Source organism: Rana temporaria, chromosome 3 (assembly GCF_905171775.1).
Source record: "Rana temporaria chromosome 3, aRanTem1.1, whole genome shotgun sequence".
NCBI classification, from domain to species: domain Eukaryota; kingdom Metazoa; phylum Chordata; class Amphibia; order Anura; family Ranidae; genus Rana; species Rana temporaria.
The window spans coordinates 227552254-227566977 of record NC_053491.1 but is presented as its reverse complement, the minus strand read 5'-3'; positions in this window follow the sequence as shown (position 1 = coordinate 227566977).

Here is a 14724-nt window from a genome sequence, read left to right as displayed (position 1 = left end):
AAATAAAGAGTTACAAGGTTAAAAAGTTAAAAGTGTGAATAAGTTTAGTGGTTAGTGGGTCCTGCAAAGTCCAACACCATTTAGGAGAGGTATTATCTCAGGAATTTTACGTGTTTGTTGTTATGTTATTGGTTATTTATTATTTAAAGAGTATTTAAAATAAAGGAGGCTGCTACGGCCAGTTTTTACTCCAACATTAAGTGGTGGTCTCATTATTTATTAAGGGTTAATGTGGGGGTATTAACTGTAAAAGGGTCTTAGCGGTCAGGGTGTATTCTGGTATACCATAGTCAAGTGAGGCACGGAGCCCAACTGCAAGTCAGCGTAGGGCCGGCCATGACAGGGTTAACAGAACCCTGGTAGCTGGGGGGGAGGAGGAGCAGGAGCGGTGGGAGGGGAGATTATATCTATCTCCCACCATCCTTTTTCCCGGGCAGACAGGCGTGGGGGAGCAAAGTTCCCACCCACCCTCCCTAGTTTTGAGGTAGAAAATATGGATTGATGGTACTTGATAATTTGGTATGTGTTTGGGTGCTGTTTTTGTGTTTGTTTCTTTACAGGTGAGGATTACATCGTCGTGGCAGTGGCGGGTGTTTTTCGGACTTTGCAGGAGAAGATATTACCCCAAAGATGGACACCAGTACCCAGTGGTGGATGGTTTCTGAAGGGGTTTCTAGTTCCCAGTCTACTAATGTAGCTGGAAGGTTGGTGAATTGGGGGCACTGCGGTCAACGGTCGTCTTTGAGCCAGTTTCGGCTTGAGGCCTATGACCAGAGGTTAGGACACCGCAGTGCCAAATAAAGAGTTACAAGGTTAAAAAGTTAAAAGTGTGAATAAGTTTAGTGGTTAGTGGGTCCTGCAAAGTCCAACACCATTTAGGAGAGGTATTATCTCAGGAATTTTACGTGTTTGTTGTTATGTTATTGGTTATCTATTATTTAAAGAGTATTTAAAATAAAGGAGGCTGCTACGGCCAGTTTTTACTCCAACATTAAGTGGTGGTCTCATTATTTATTAAGGGTTAATGTGGGGGTATTAACTGTAAAAGGGTCTTAGCGGTCAGGGTGTATTCTGGTATACCATAGTCATGAAGGTAGCAGAAGGACGTATGGGTACGTCCTGCAAAATTGAGGGCATTTATATGCAGTGGGCAGGCAGGAGGTACTTGATGGAGAGCAAAAGCCCTGCATATGAATAAAGTGAACACAACAACAATATAGTAATGATATTCTAATAAGGCAATTATCATGATAATATGATAATGATAATTATCATGATAATACAGTGCTCAGTACACATTAAGAACATGTATTGAGCTTGCCTCTTCAGCATTCATTTATAGGACCTTGCTGTGTTTTTATACTTCTTGGAAACACTTCCTCATATTTCAGCAAAAGATGTTGTAAAGTTCAACTCATAGATTTCCAATCCAATATTATTCTTGCTACATGAAGTTACCATAGCCTTTCTCCACAGAGGACATAGTATCATAACTCTTTCATGGCCAAAGGGCATTGCTATGCATGATGTGCTGCTGACAGCAATATAGTTTTTAATACACGTACTCTGAACTGTATCTGGGAAAAATCTAGTAAAGCATTTTAGCTAGTGTGTATGTCAGCAGATATACTTTAGTGCACTAAAATCACAAAGATATAACAGAATTCTTTTCTCAGGCAAAAAACAACCAGATGAGAAGCCCCTAACACAGCAAGCAAATTAGAAAGAAAGCAAAATGCTTTCATATAAGAGTACTTTTAACATTTAGAAATAAATTACAGTCATGTTTTGCTACTTTAATCCTTCCTGCTATTCAGTGTGAACTCTATTTAAAGAGAAACGCTAATGAAAAAAATAAATGTTTCATGGAAAAAGGTATTTTTTCATTCTATTAAAATAACAGTTGTTTGCTTGAAAAAAAAATATTTTTATGTGTCACTAAAAAACATAAAAGCCCAGTTGTACCTTGTATTTAAATCAGCAAAATATATTCAAGATCCATCAGAACAAAGGACATTCAAAGCCTTACAATTGGTTTCCTCAGAAAGCAAAATAACCCTTAGGCCCCGTACACACGAGAGGATCGATCCGCTGAAATTGATCCGCGGATCGGTTTCAGCGGATAGATCCGCTGGTGTGTACGATCCAGCGGATATTTATCCGCGGATATATTTCGGGCCGACCGATTTCCAGCGGATAAAAATTTCCTAACATGCTAAGAAATCTATCCGCTGGAATCGGCTCCAGCGGATCGATCCGGTGGTCTGTACAGACTCACCGGATCGATCCGTCCGAACCCATCCCTCGCATGCGTCGTAATGATTCGACGCATGCGTGGAATTCCTTATATCACCGCGTCGCGTACGTCGCCGCGTCATCATCGATGGAATTCCGCTGGGATTTTAATCTCCTGGTTAGTACAACCAGGAGATCAAAATCCGCCAGAGGATTTATCCGCGGAAACGGTCCGGAGGACCGTTTCCGCGGATAAATCCTCTCGTGTGTACTAGGCATTAGAAGAAAATTCTATCCCCTGCCGATAAGAGCTTTTCCTCTATGTGTAGAAGCAGCGGTCTCTCTGCAGAAGTCCCACATACCCTTTACTTAGAACCAGAGCGTTCCAATCAGCTATGCCTGAAGTCAGTGTGTTGCATGCAGAACAGTGAATTCTAGATAGCTTCATTAAGGAATTTTCGGAAAAATATTACAAAATATTACATGTAACAAGACTGTGCTGCTCAATGGGCATAGATTTGTTATATATAATACTGTTTCTCTTAACCATTTTCTATGTAGCTTATGTTTTGTTTACATGCTGCCATCTAGTGACCTTTTGTGGTAATGCACAGTTTCTGTATTTTCTTTGTCTGATCTATTACACACTGTCATGGCTGAAGCTTCAGGCCACATGTAACAAGGGCACATGTATTCTGCATTGTAATCTACAGACAGTATCATCTTTTGACGGTACAATACTACAACCTGTTCATCTGCTGTAACCTGTCATCTAATGTATTCTGATGTTTGGATTAAAGCAACTTCTGTGAATAGAATCGGTATTGGTGTGTTCAAGCTACCTGATAAGGATTGTCCTCAGTGATTATATCTGCTTATACAGGCCAGGCATAGAGGTCTCACAAGGGATAAATCGCTTCACAACAATCGGAGTGAGAATAATGTCATAAAATGTAAAGTGACATAAAAGTGCATTACTTCTTCACTAATTATAATCAGCACCAAAATCCATTTGCAGAAAGGCTGGTCTTGTGGTACACATTGGGGGGATATTTACTAAAACTGGAGCACTCAGAATCTGGTGCAGCTGTGCATGGTAGCCGATCAGCTTCTACTTTCAGCTTGTTCAATTGAGCATTAACAATAAAATGTGGAAGCTGGTGTATATGCAGAGCTGCACCTGGTTTTGCATGCTCCAGTTTTAGTACCCCCCCCCCCCCCCATTGTGTTAGGACAGCAGTATAATTTCTATCTGTGTCCCACTGGAGAGATTTTGTTTCCACTTCCTGTCTTGAGTCTATCAAACAAAGTCAAATTCCCTCTTTTAAAGCTGAGCTCCAGCTTTATAACTGAGAATAAAAAACAGACATTAGCTCAAATCTCCTAATATACAATGCAATACTTGCAGTGCACTTGTAGTGCAAAGTGGATTTGCCTTTAGTAAATAACCCCCACTGTGTCAACTAGAAAAACATTTATTTTTTGGTCAAGTAAGGAAAAGATTAGCAAAATAAAAATAAAGATTGGTACCACATCACATAAACAAGAAATCATGTATGACATTAAAAACCAATTGTCCACCTCACATCCATATATTGTATATGTTTGTGACCCCAGTGTATCACTGAGTTTAACCACTTGCCTACTGGGCACTTAAAGGGGTTGTAAAGGTTTGTTTTTTATTTTCTAAATGGGTTCCTTTAAGCTAGTGCATTGTTGGTTCACTTACCTTTTTCTTCGATTTCCCGTCTAAATGTTTTTTCCTTTGTCTGAATTTCTCACTTCCTGTTCCTCCTCAGTAAACTGTTCTGGCTGACTAACTCCCAGCCAGAACGGCTCGGATAATGGTGGCAAGCTCACAGGAAGTAAGAAATTCAGACAAAGAAAAAAAACATTTAGAAGGGATATCGAAGGAAAAGGTAAGTGAACCAACAATGCACTAGCTTAAATGAACCTATTTCAAAAATAAAAAAAACAAACCTTTTCAACCCCTTTAAACCCCCTTCCTAACCAGACCAATTTTTAACTTTCGTGCTCTCGCATTTTAAATGACAATTACTTGTCATGCAACACTGTACCCATTTGAATTTTTAGTCCTTTTTTTCACACAAAATGATCTTTATTTTGGTTTTATTTAATCACCATTGGATTTTTAATTGTTTGCGTTATAAATGAAAAAAGACCAAAAATTTGGTTAAAAAAATGCATTTTTCTTTGTTTCTGTAATAAAATTTTGCAAATTAGTATTTTTTCTTTAAAAATGTTGAGCAAAATTCATACCCCAAACCAGTGTATATTATTTGTTCTTTGTGAAGGTTATAGAATCTACAAGCTATGGTGCCAATCATTGAAATTTGATCACACCTGATCACACCTGATGTACTGAAGGCCTATCTCATTTTTTGAGACACTAACAATCCAGGAAAGTGCAAATACACCTCCCCCATGACTTTTTTTTTTATAAAGTAGACATTCCAAGGTATTTAGTAAGAGGCCTGGTTAGTTTTTTGAAAATTGTCATATTAACAGGTTATTTCTCTCACATGGCATGTGCAGACCATAAATGACACCCGAAAATGCATTCTGCTACTCCTCCTGAGTAAGGTGATGCCACTTATGTGAGACTTTTACACAGCCTGGCCACATACAGAGACACAACATTGAAGTAGCACCTTCAGGCGTTCTAGGAGCATAAATTGCACATCTAATTTCTCAACCACCTATTACATTTTTGAAGGCCCTGGAGCACCAGAACAATGGAAAAGCACACAAAAGGACCGTATTTTGGAAAGCAAACACCCCAATGTATAATCTATGAGGCATAATGAGTCTTTTTGAAGGGCATATTTTTTTCCAGAAGTTTTTAGAAAATGTGTAAAAAAAATTCAAATGTATTTTTTTTTTTATCAATCTTAGTTTTATTGAATTTTTACTAATGACCCAGTATACATACATTAATGCTATAATCCTAATGACTAAACATACAGATACATAATATATGCTATCCTGACGTAAACATCAAACAAACAGACATATAGAAAAAAAAAGGGAGAGAGGGAGAAAAAAAAGAAAAGGCGAAAAAAGGGGGATGTATAAATAACCAAACATTAATAATCTCACCACTTTAGCTACACATCGGTAAGGTTCCCTTTAACCTACATTGGGAACTCATCTGATTTTGGAAACTCAGTCCATACAGACCAAATATGGGAGAACTGCTCTTCCCTTCCCATTTCCCGTGCCAAAAGGCCTTCCAAATCTCTAGAGCGATCTAATTCCTTTGCTCACTCCCCCAGGGAAGGTACTGACCTTGTTTTCCAATATCGAGGAATGACTACTCTGGCTGCTACCCAAGCACCTCCTCTTTTGCCTTCTTTAGGGGACCTGGGATCATGTTTAGGAGAGCCACTCTGGGTGATGCGCAAATTACTGTGTCCTCTAATTTTCCATATAAGTCAAAAATTTGTTTCCAGAACCTTCTCACCGGGGGACAATCCCACCAGACATGTAGCATGCTACCCTTTGACTCATGACAACGCCAACAGGTATCAGGTATATCTTGGTTAATTTGATGCATTATAGAGGGGCATCTATACCATCTACTCACCAGCTTATACACCCTTTCCTGTGATCTTGTATCTATTGACATTTTATGGGTCAAAATGAAACTTTTTTGCCAGTCTGATAAAGCTATTTTTTTTTTAACACAAAGTTGTCCATTTAAAAGATATTTCCAACACACAGCATATACATAGAAAAAATGATAACCCCAAAATCCATTCTGCTACTCCTCCTGAGTATGGCGATACCACATGTGTGAGACTTTTACACAGTCTGGTCACATACAGAGGCCCAACATCCAAAGAGCACTGTCAGCTGTTCTAGAGACATAAATTACTCATCTGATTTCCTGACAACCTATCACATTTTTGAAGGCTCTTCCTATTTATAACACATATCATTTAAGAATTAAACCTTAAAGCAGAGGTACGCCTAAAAAAAACGATTAAGGCCGGGTTCACACCTATGCGAATTGGTTGCAGCTTAAACCGCATCCAATTCGCATAACATTATAAAATACATTGATTTCAATGAGGCTGGTTCACATATGTGCGATGCATTCGCACTGCACATTGCCGAGGCATTTTTCTAGGCATTGCAGTGCGGCTCTGGTGCAGATTCAGGCCCATTATCTTCTATGGGCACGCATCTGATTCGCAGATGTGTTAATTTCTCTTCAGGATTTCTCTCATTCACCTCAATATACTTTCCCCCTCCCCCTCCCCTCTCCCAGATCTCCAAATTTGCAGCTAAAACTGAGATAATCTGCTGAACAGTTCTCTTATCGTTCTGCAGAGATAAGAGAGCTGAAATTCGCACCGCACTAGTGTGAATCCGGCCTAAAAGCCAGCAGCTACAAATTCTGCAGCTGCTGACTTTTAATGAATGGACACTTACCTGTCCAGGGTGCCTGTAATCGCTCGGCTCTCGGCTACCCCCTCTGCCATCCTCGGTGAGGGAATCAGGAAGTGAAGCATTGCGGCTTCACTTCCTGGTTCCCTACTGCACATGCGTGAGTCGCACTGCACGTCCTCAGTGGTCCCCTGGGACCAGTTTGTTTCCCAGAAAAAAACCGGGGGTAAGACCGGAAGGGGAGTGACTTTCGCAGGAGTCTATACACCATTGTGACACCGGATGGGGGGAGGGTTCCAAAAAGCAGAGGTTCACTTTTTGTGTTGACCTCCGCTTTCAAATACATTCTGCTGAGCAAAGGGTAAACAAAAGATTACCTGTGGTTTTAGTAGTGTAGCAGGCAGGGATGTGGTCAGCACCTGTGAACGGAATTGTCCAGGCAGCAGGCAGGAATAAGAATAGGAATAATGTCCATAGTCTCCAGACCCTAATCCAGGAATGAGAAAACTAAAACATTTGTTTTCTTCATCAAGAAAAACAATTCTGAAGCCCCTCACATGTGTGACAGCCCTGTGTTATGAATCCCATTACTCCAGTAGCAGGGTAAAAGATCAGTCCATGAGGCAGGAAAAAAAATGTGGTCAAACAGTCCAGAGCAGGCAGAGGTATGTTTAGCGTTAGGCAGAAGTGTGGTGGTATAACAGGCCAGGGTCAGTTCCCGAGAAGACAGAGGTATGTACAGTTTAGTGCAGTGGCATAAGGGGTGTGGAGGAAAATGACAGGAAATGATAATTACGTTTACCATACTTCACTAATAATGTAGAGAAGTATGGTAACGGCAGAAACAGTCACCTATACAGAGGCCTGGTTGGGAAGGACATTGGGGACAATAATACATGGTGTCTCTTCTAACTCCTCCTCTGGAGCACACCCGGCATTTCTTTTAATGTCTTTGGCCTGTTTCATGGGAGGATTCTCTCTGGAAAGTGGCATTCGTGGAGTCGGCTCACAGAATCAAAGCGAATGCTTTCTTGTGGGCCTTCAGCATACAATAGGTTGGTGATAATTTCTTCTTAGGTAATGAAGATAGGATACGGGGTCTAGGTAGATTTACGGTTAATAACATACGTATTATACATGGCCAAACTGAAAAAATAAATATACTTTGATACCAATAGCGTATTTTTCTTGTGGGAAGGTAGGGTTCGATGATCTGATCATTGAAGTCGACTCCCCCATGAACAAATTATAGTCGTGGACACAAGCTGGTTTCCAGAATGGAACGTTTCTTCTGGGGATTTCCACGTAGGTAGCATCATGAATCGATGAGAGCATGTGGATGTTTCGTCTGTCCCTCCACCTGACAGCCAATAGCTCATCGTTCCGCAAAGATCTCCCCTCGTCATAGCTTTTCATTAACAAGCCTTTGCGGGAAGCCCTTCCTATTGGCTCTGACTGTACCACATGCTGGAGTTTTCCTCCTATAAAGATTGCGGAAGAGGGGCAAGCTTGTGTAGAAATTATTCACATAGAGATTGTAACCCTTTTTAAAGTGGAGGTTCCATCAAAAAACTATTTTGCTTTAAACTGTAGCTTACGACTAAAAAAGAAAAACAATTTTTTTTTTTTTTTACTCATCTGGAAATGCCTGTTGCTATGCGGTCCCACGAAATATGCCTTTGAAACCACCTAGGATTCTGACATCATCTCCCTCTAATGCTCCTGGAAAATGTGTGTCATCATTTCCCAGGATGCAGTGCGCTGTCCAATTATCACTCCCCATCCAAGACTTCCAGGAAGTAAGTGCCTGTAGGCTTCACAATGCCCACAAGCAAAATGGCAACGGTGTAGATATAGTTTTATAAACTATCTTTTTTGAATATCTATGCGGATCGGTGGCGGATTGTAAAATAGTAAGTTACCAGATTTATATTAAAAAAACGCAGGATGAAAGGACATACATTTAAAAAATGCTAATTGTGGTTGGAACTCCGCTTTAAAGCGGTGGTTCACCCTCCTTAACAACAATGCAGCATAAAATCCGGCATAGTAGCGCGAGCTACACTATGCCGGTCTTAATTTTTTTATCCCCGTACTCACGGTTATATCGTACATAGACGATTCCGTCTGCCGCGGGGAATGGGCGTTCCTAGCAAGAGGGAGGGTGATTGACGGCCGGCTCTGGCACGTCACGCTCCCCGAAGACAGCCGGAGTAGGTCTCGGCTCTTCACGGCGCCTGCGCACAGGCTATGCGCAGGCGCCGTGAAGAGCCAAGCCTATTTCGGCTATTTCCGGAGAAGCGTGACGTGCCACGGCCGGCCGTCAATCACCTTCCCTGTCCATAGGAACGCCCATTCCCCGGAATCTTCTATGTACGCTATAACAGTGAGTACGGGGAAAAAAAAATTAAGACCGGCATAGTGTAGCTCGCGCTACTATGCCGGATTTAATGCTAGAGGGAAAAAAAAATATTTTTTTTTATATAGGGTGAACCCCCGCTTTAAGGAGTGGATAGACTCCCAAACAACTTTTTCGCTGGCTCCAGTGCTTTAACTGGGCGGGAACGCGGCGGTACTCAGTACCGCCACTTCCAAAAATGGCCCTGGAGAGTACCAGCACCTCTCCGTGTGCCCAGTACGTGGGTTTACAGTACCGGAACGCAGCCGGTGGGCTTGTCGAGTTGTGGGCCGGTAATGTGTGTCAGACAGGCAGCGCAGTCACAATAGAAACTGTATGCCACCCCGCCGGAGCCGACTCACTGCTGCCGAGTGCGCTCCTGGCTCCCTTTCCTCTGTCCTGTCACTCCTGTCCTGTGCGTTTCCTCGACCCCCCCCCCCATGGAGGAGAGTTGGTTCATTCCCCGGCGTGCGCCGCGTGACGTCACGCCGGAGGCGAGGTGAGAGGTGAGAGGAGGACTCGCGCAGGGAGCTGTGTCGGCGGCAAGGAAAGAAGCCCAAGTCACGAGGAGCCTCAGCTCAGCCTGCGTCTACAGTTCCTAGTGCTGCTACTGTCTGGATCCTGGACTCAGGACTGCAACAGAAGAAAGTAAGAAAAGAATTGACTGTATTGGAGGGAGGGGGGGTTGGACTGAGGTGACCATCAGTTTTTTAATAAAAAAATGGCAGAAAAAAATATTTTTGAGTTATTTTGAGCTTGCCTTCTCTAACTAAAAAAAAAAACCATTAATTGCAGCCTCACTGTGCCCATCAAACGCAGCCACTGTGCCCATCAAACGCAGCCACTGTGCCATCAATTGTCGCCACTTTTCCCATCACACGCAGCCACTGTGCCACCAAACGCAGCCACTGTGCCATCACATGCAGCCACTGTGCGAACACACGCAGCCACAGTGCCATCAATTGTCGCCACTGTGCCATCACATGCAGCCACTGTGCCAACTCACACTGCCACTGTGCCATCAATTGTCGCCACTGTGCCATCACATGCAGCCACTGTGCCCATCACACGCAGCCACTGTGCCATCACACGCAGCCACTGTGCCATCACACGCAGCCACGGTGCCATCACACGCAGCCACTGTGCCATCACACGCAACCACTGTGCCATCACACGCAGCCACTGTGCCACCACACGCAGCCACTGTGCCACCATCAATTGTCGCCACTGTGCCCATCTAATGCAGCCACTGTGCCCATCAAATGCAGCCACTGTGCCCATCACACGCAGCCAAGGGTATTTTCATGTTCAGTATTGGGGGGGAGCACCGGCGCCTAATAGAGTACCGGCACCTCTTTTGGCCCACTTAAAGCACTGGCTGGCTCCAATGTACTCTGGTCATTCAGGGGGATGCAGCTGGGTGTCCTTCCCCTCATACACCAGGAAGGTTTAGATGTACCCCGTGGCTCAGTCACAAAGGGCCAGATTCACAGTGGAGATACAACGGCGTATCTGCTGATACGCCGTCGTATCTCTGTTTCTATCTATGCGACTGATTCATAGAATCAGTTACGCATAGATAGCCAGAAGATCCGACAGGTGTAATTGTTTTACACTGTCGGATCTTAGGATGCAATACCGCGGCCGCCGCTGGGGGGAGTTTGCGTCGTAAACCAGCGTCAGGTATGCAAATTAGGAGTTACGGCGATTCACGATGGATTTTCGCATTCGCTACGTCGCCGCTAGTCTAGTTTCCCGTCGCAAAGTTAGTCGTCGTTTTAGGTGCCCTAACTTTAGTCAGCAAGCGTATTGCTGTCTAAAGTATGGCCGACGTTCCCGCGTCGAAATTTAAAAATCAACGTCATTTGCGTAAGCCGTCCGGGAATACGGAATTACGCTACGCGCGTCGCCGTCAGAAAAAATGACGTCACGGCGCGCAATGCACGATGGGAGTTCGGAAACGGAGCATGCGCGGTAGGTCCAGCGCGGGAGCGCGCCTAATTTAAATGACACGCGCCCATTTAAATTGGCCCGCCTTGCGCCGGAGGCCGCTGGCGTAGGTTTTCATCGCAAGTGCTTGGTGAATCAGTCAATTGCGATGAAAAATTGCGGCGGTGTAACATATCTACGATACGTTATGCCGCCGCTCTTCTATGTGAATCTGGCCCAAAGTTTGTAGCGCTTAACCCCACATCAGGCCCTTTTGCTGGGGATAAACTGTTTGAAGCCCAGCCTGCCTGTGAATTTGACAAGGGACTCATACACAAAGATATTTTGGTTTGGGGGGGTAAATAATTGGGAAATTTTTCAGATTTTCTTTTAAAAGTGACCGAATTTTAAATAATTTGTCATAAGCTGGGTCATTTCGGGGAGGGCACTGGGTGTTGTCATTATAATAGAGGAACCCGCATAGTCATTAGGTATCTTGACCTTGGCATAAGGAATGAGAAGATTGGCATGTGGTGGATGGGGTTAGTGGATCAGTAGGAGTATAATTAATGTTTTTTGTGAGCCTCATATTAAAAGTTAGGCCTAAAATTTATTTAAATTCCTCCACGCTACATTCTCTCCACTCAGATAGAAGGCGGTAACTAGAACCAGGGTTGTTTGCTATGAACTGTTGTGCATAGAGGTTGCACTGGGCCATGATGGAAGATAGGTCTTCAGTAAAAAATGTATAAAAAAAGGGCAAAATTATCGGTGTTCAACTGTACACCTGCTCCTGAATTAGGGGGAAGCCGCAGAAGGGTTTGAAGTGTATAGGGAAGGCTGGCATGGGTCTTAACCCTTTGGGGCTAAGATATCACAACACTAGTGCTTGACCTTTGTTGCAGTGGTACTCCATTTCTCGTGGATGGCACTGTGCTAGAAGTGGATGGCACTGCGCTAGAGGTGGATGGAACTGAGCTGCTGGTTGATGCCACTGCTCTACTTGTAGTAGACTGTTGCTCCTCGCCAGAACACCTTTGTTTCCTCGGTACAATTTCTTCTTCCTTTGATTATTTAGCAGACCCACTGCTTAAAAAGGATTCATATGCCGAATCAGAAACAGACTCAGAGAGCTCCCCGCTGCTCTTGTCGCTCAGGCTAAGAAGCTGGTATGCCTCCTCACTGGAAAAATATATTTTTGCCATACTGGTGACTGTGGGCTGTGGTGCGATAGGGACACTAGGACAGATGTGGCTGCACTGATGGGTACTGATGAGGCTGGTCTAATGAGGCTGCACTGTTGAGTGGTGAAGAGGCTGCACTGCTAAGTGCTGATGAGGGTGTACTGATGGGTGCTGATAGGGGCGCACTGCTGGGTGCTGAAGAGGGTGCACTGCTGGGTGCTGATGAGCGTGCACTTATGGGTGCTGTTGAGGGTGCACTCATGGGTGCTGATGAGGGTGCACTCATAGGTGTTGATGAGGGTGCACTCATGGGTGCTGATGAGGGTGCACTTATGTACACTGATGAGGTTGCACTGATGTGCACTCTGTGGCTGCACTGATTAGCTAGCACTGATTAGGTTGCACTGATGTGCACTCTGTGGCTGCACTGATTAGCTAGCACTGATGAGGTGGCACTGATGGGTGCTGATGAGAATCCACTGATAGGGTGGCACTGATGGCACTGATGAGCACTGTAGTTGCACTAATGTAGCACTGTGAGCACTGTAGTGGCACAGGTGGCACTGTAGGACACAGATGAGCTCTGTAGTGGCACTTATGGGCACATGTGGCACTGTAGCGGCACTGGTGTCACTGGTGACACAGATGAGCACTGTAGTGCCACTGGTGGCACTGATGTGTCACTGTAGAAGCACTGATGGCACTGTAGGGCACTGATGTGGCACAAGTGGCACTGATGTGGTGCTGTAGGGCACTGCTGAGCACAGCTGGGCACAGGAACAACGGTAAAAACTTACAGTTGGCACTCAATCTCTCTCCTCTCCACGCACGCTGTATCTGTGTGAGAAGAGGAGATAGAGGAGATAACCCCTGTATGACCATATGTTTACATTTTGATTGCTTCTTCATTGGACAGAGCGATCACATAGTAAAGGCTCGCTGCCATTGGCCCTTTACCGTGAACCCATCGAGCATGGACGGTCCCGTGTGTGCACCCCACGGGGGAAGGCAGGAGCAAGATTCTGGGAGGACATCATATGATGCCCGCCTAGAGTTATCTGACCATGCTGTAGCCATCATTTGGCTATGGCCCGGTCGGCAACTGGTTAATATACCCTGACCCTCTGGCTAACATTGCCAGTGGATGGGAATATATAATGTGCAGGGTTTAATATTGTGTTTCGACAGATGATCCTGCAAAGGAACAGTTCAGTATAATCCCATGATTTCATGCTATAGTATCTAAGCCACAGTACTTGGATATAGCTATTAAAGCGGAGTTCCACCCAAAAATGTAACTTCCGCTTTTCGGAAGGGGGGGGGGGGGTCTCAGCTGGCTGCTTTAGAGGCTGATAAGAATTTCATCAGATCTTTGGCCTTACTTTCACTTTAAATAGCTCATATGGGCCAAGCTGGCCTTATTCATCTATTTCCTACACTAACATGTGCATTCGCTGGGTGCATTGTTTTTTACAAGATTGTGTTCTGGCTATGAGGCGAGACTTTGGGGATTATTTACTAAAGGCAAACCCAGTTTGCACTACAAGTGCAAAGTGCACTTGAAATTGCACTGAAAGTGCACTTGGAAGTGCAGTCGCTGTAGATCCGAGGGAGACATGCAAGGAAGATAAAAAACATAATTTTAGCTTGCACATGATTGGATAATAAAATCAGCAGAGCTTCCCCTCATTTCAGATCTACCCCTCAGATTTACAGCGACTGCACTTCCAAGTGCACTTTCAGTGTAATTTCAAGTGGATTTGCCTTTTGTAAATAACCCCCTTTGTCTCACTGTTACGACCCTGATTCTGAGAACACTCTGTCTCAAGTTTAGACTCCAGCTGTAGAGGCCTATCAGAATTAACCACCAGCTCACTCTCACTGAACTATAAGAGTATGGGGTCTATATCATCATATCCTCTGATTGGAGCAAAACATGTAGAAATAGTTTAATACTTGTTAAACTATATAGTAACCTTTGTCTAGAGCAATGACAAGGATAAGTCTTTAGTAAGTGCTTTTTGAATATATAGGTACTGAACTTGAGTCATGTAGGAAATTAGCACTCCTGATATAACATATAGAAGCAAAACCTCAATATATTTAGAGCAAGTATCTCAATAGTTAATATGTATTTCTGAAAGAGAGAGAAGAAGGTAGTCCAGACTATGGGCAACAACACTAACTATATGGCAAAATAGTCTTTAAACACAAGCAGTTAAAGAGGTAGTGTGGACCAGGTCAGTTTGCATAGTAGTAGATGGTAATCCCAATGTGCAATAATATGCTCTATATAATTATGCAGTTTAAGAAGTAGTGTGAACCAGGTCTGTTTGCACAGGAGTAGATGGTAATCCCTTTATGCAGTAATATGCTATATATCCTTATGCAGTTTAAGAAGTAGTGTGAACCAGGTCTGTTTGCACAGGAGTAGATGGTAATCCCTTTATGCAGTAATATGCTATATATCCTTATGCAGTTTAAGAAGTAGTGTGGACCAGGTCTGTTTGCACAGGAATAGATGGTAATCCCTTTATGCAGTAATATGCTATATATCCTTATGCA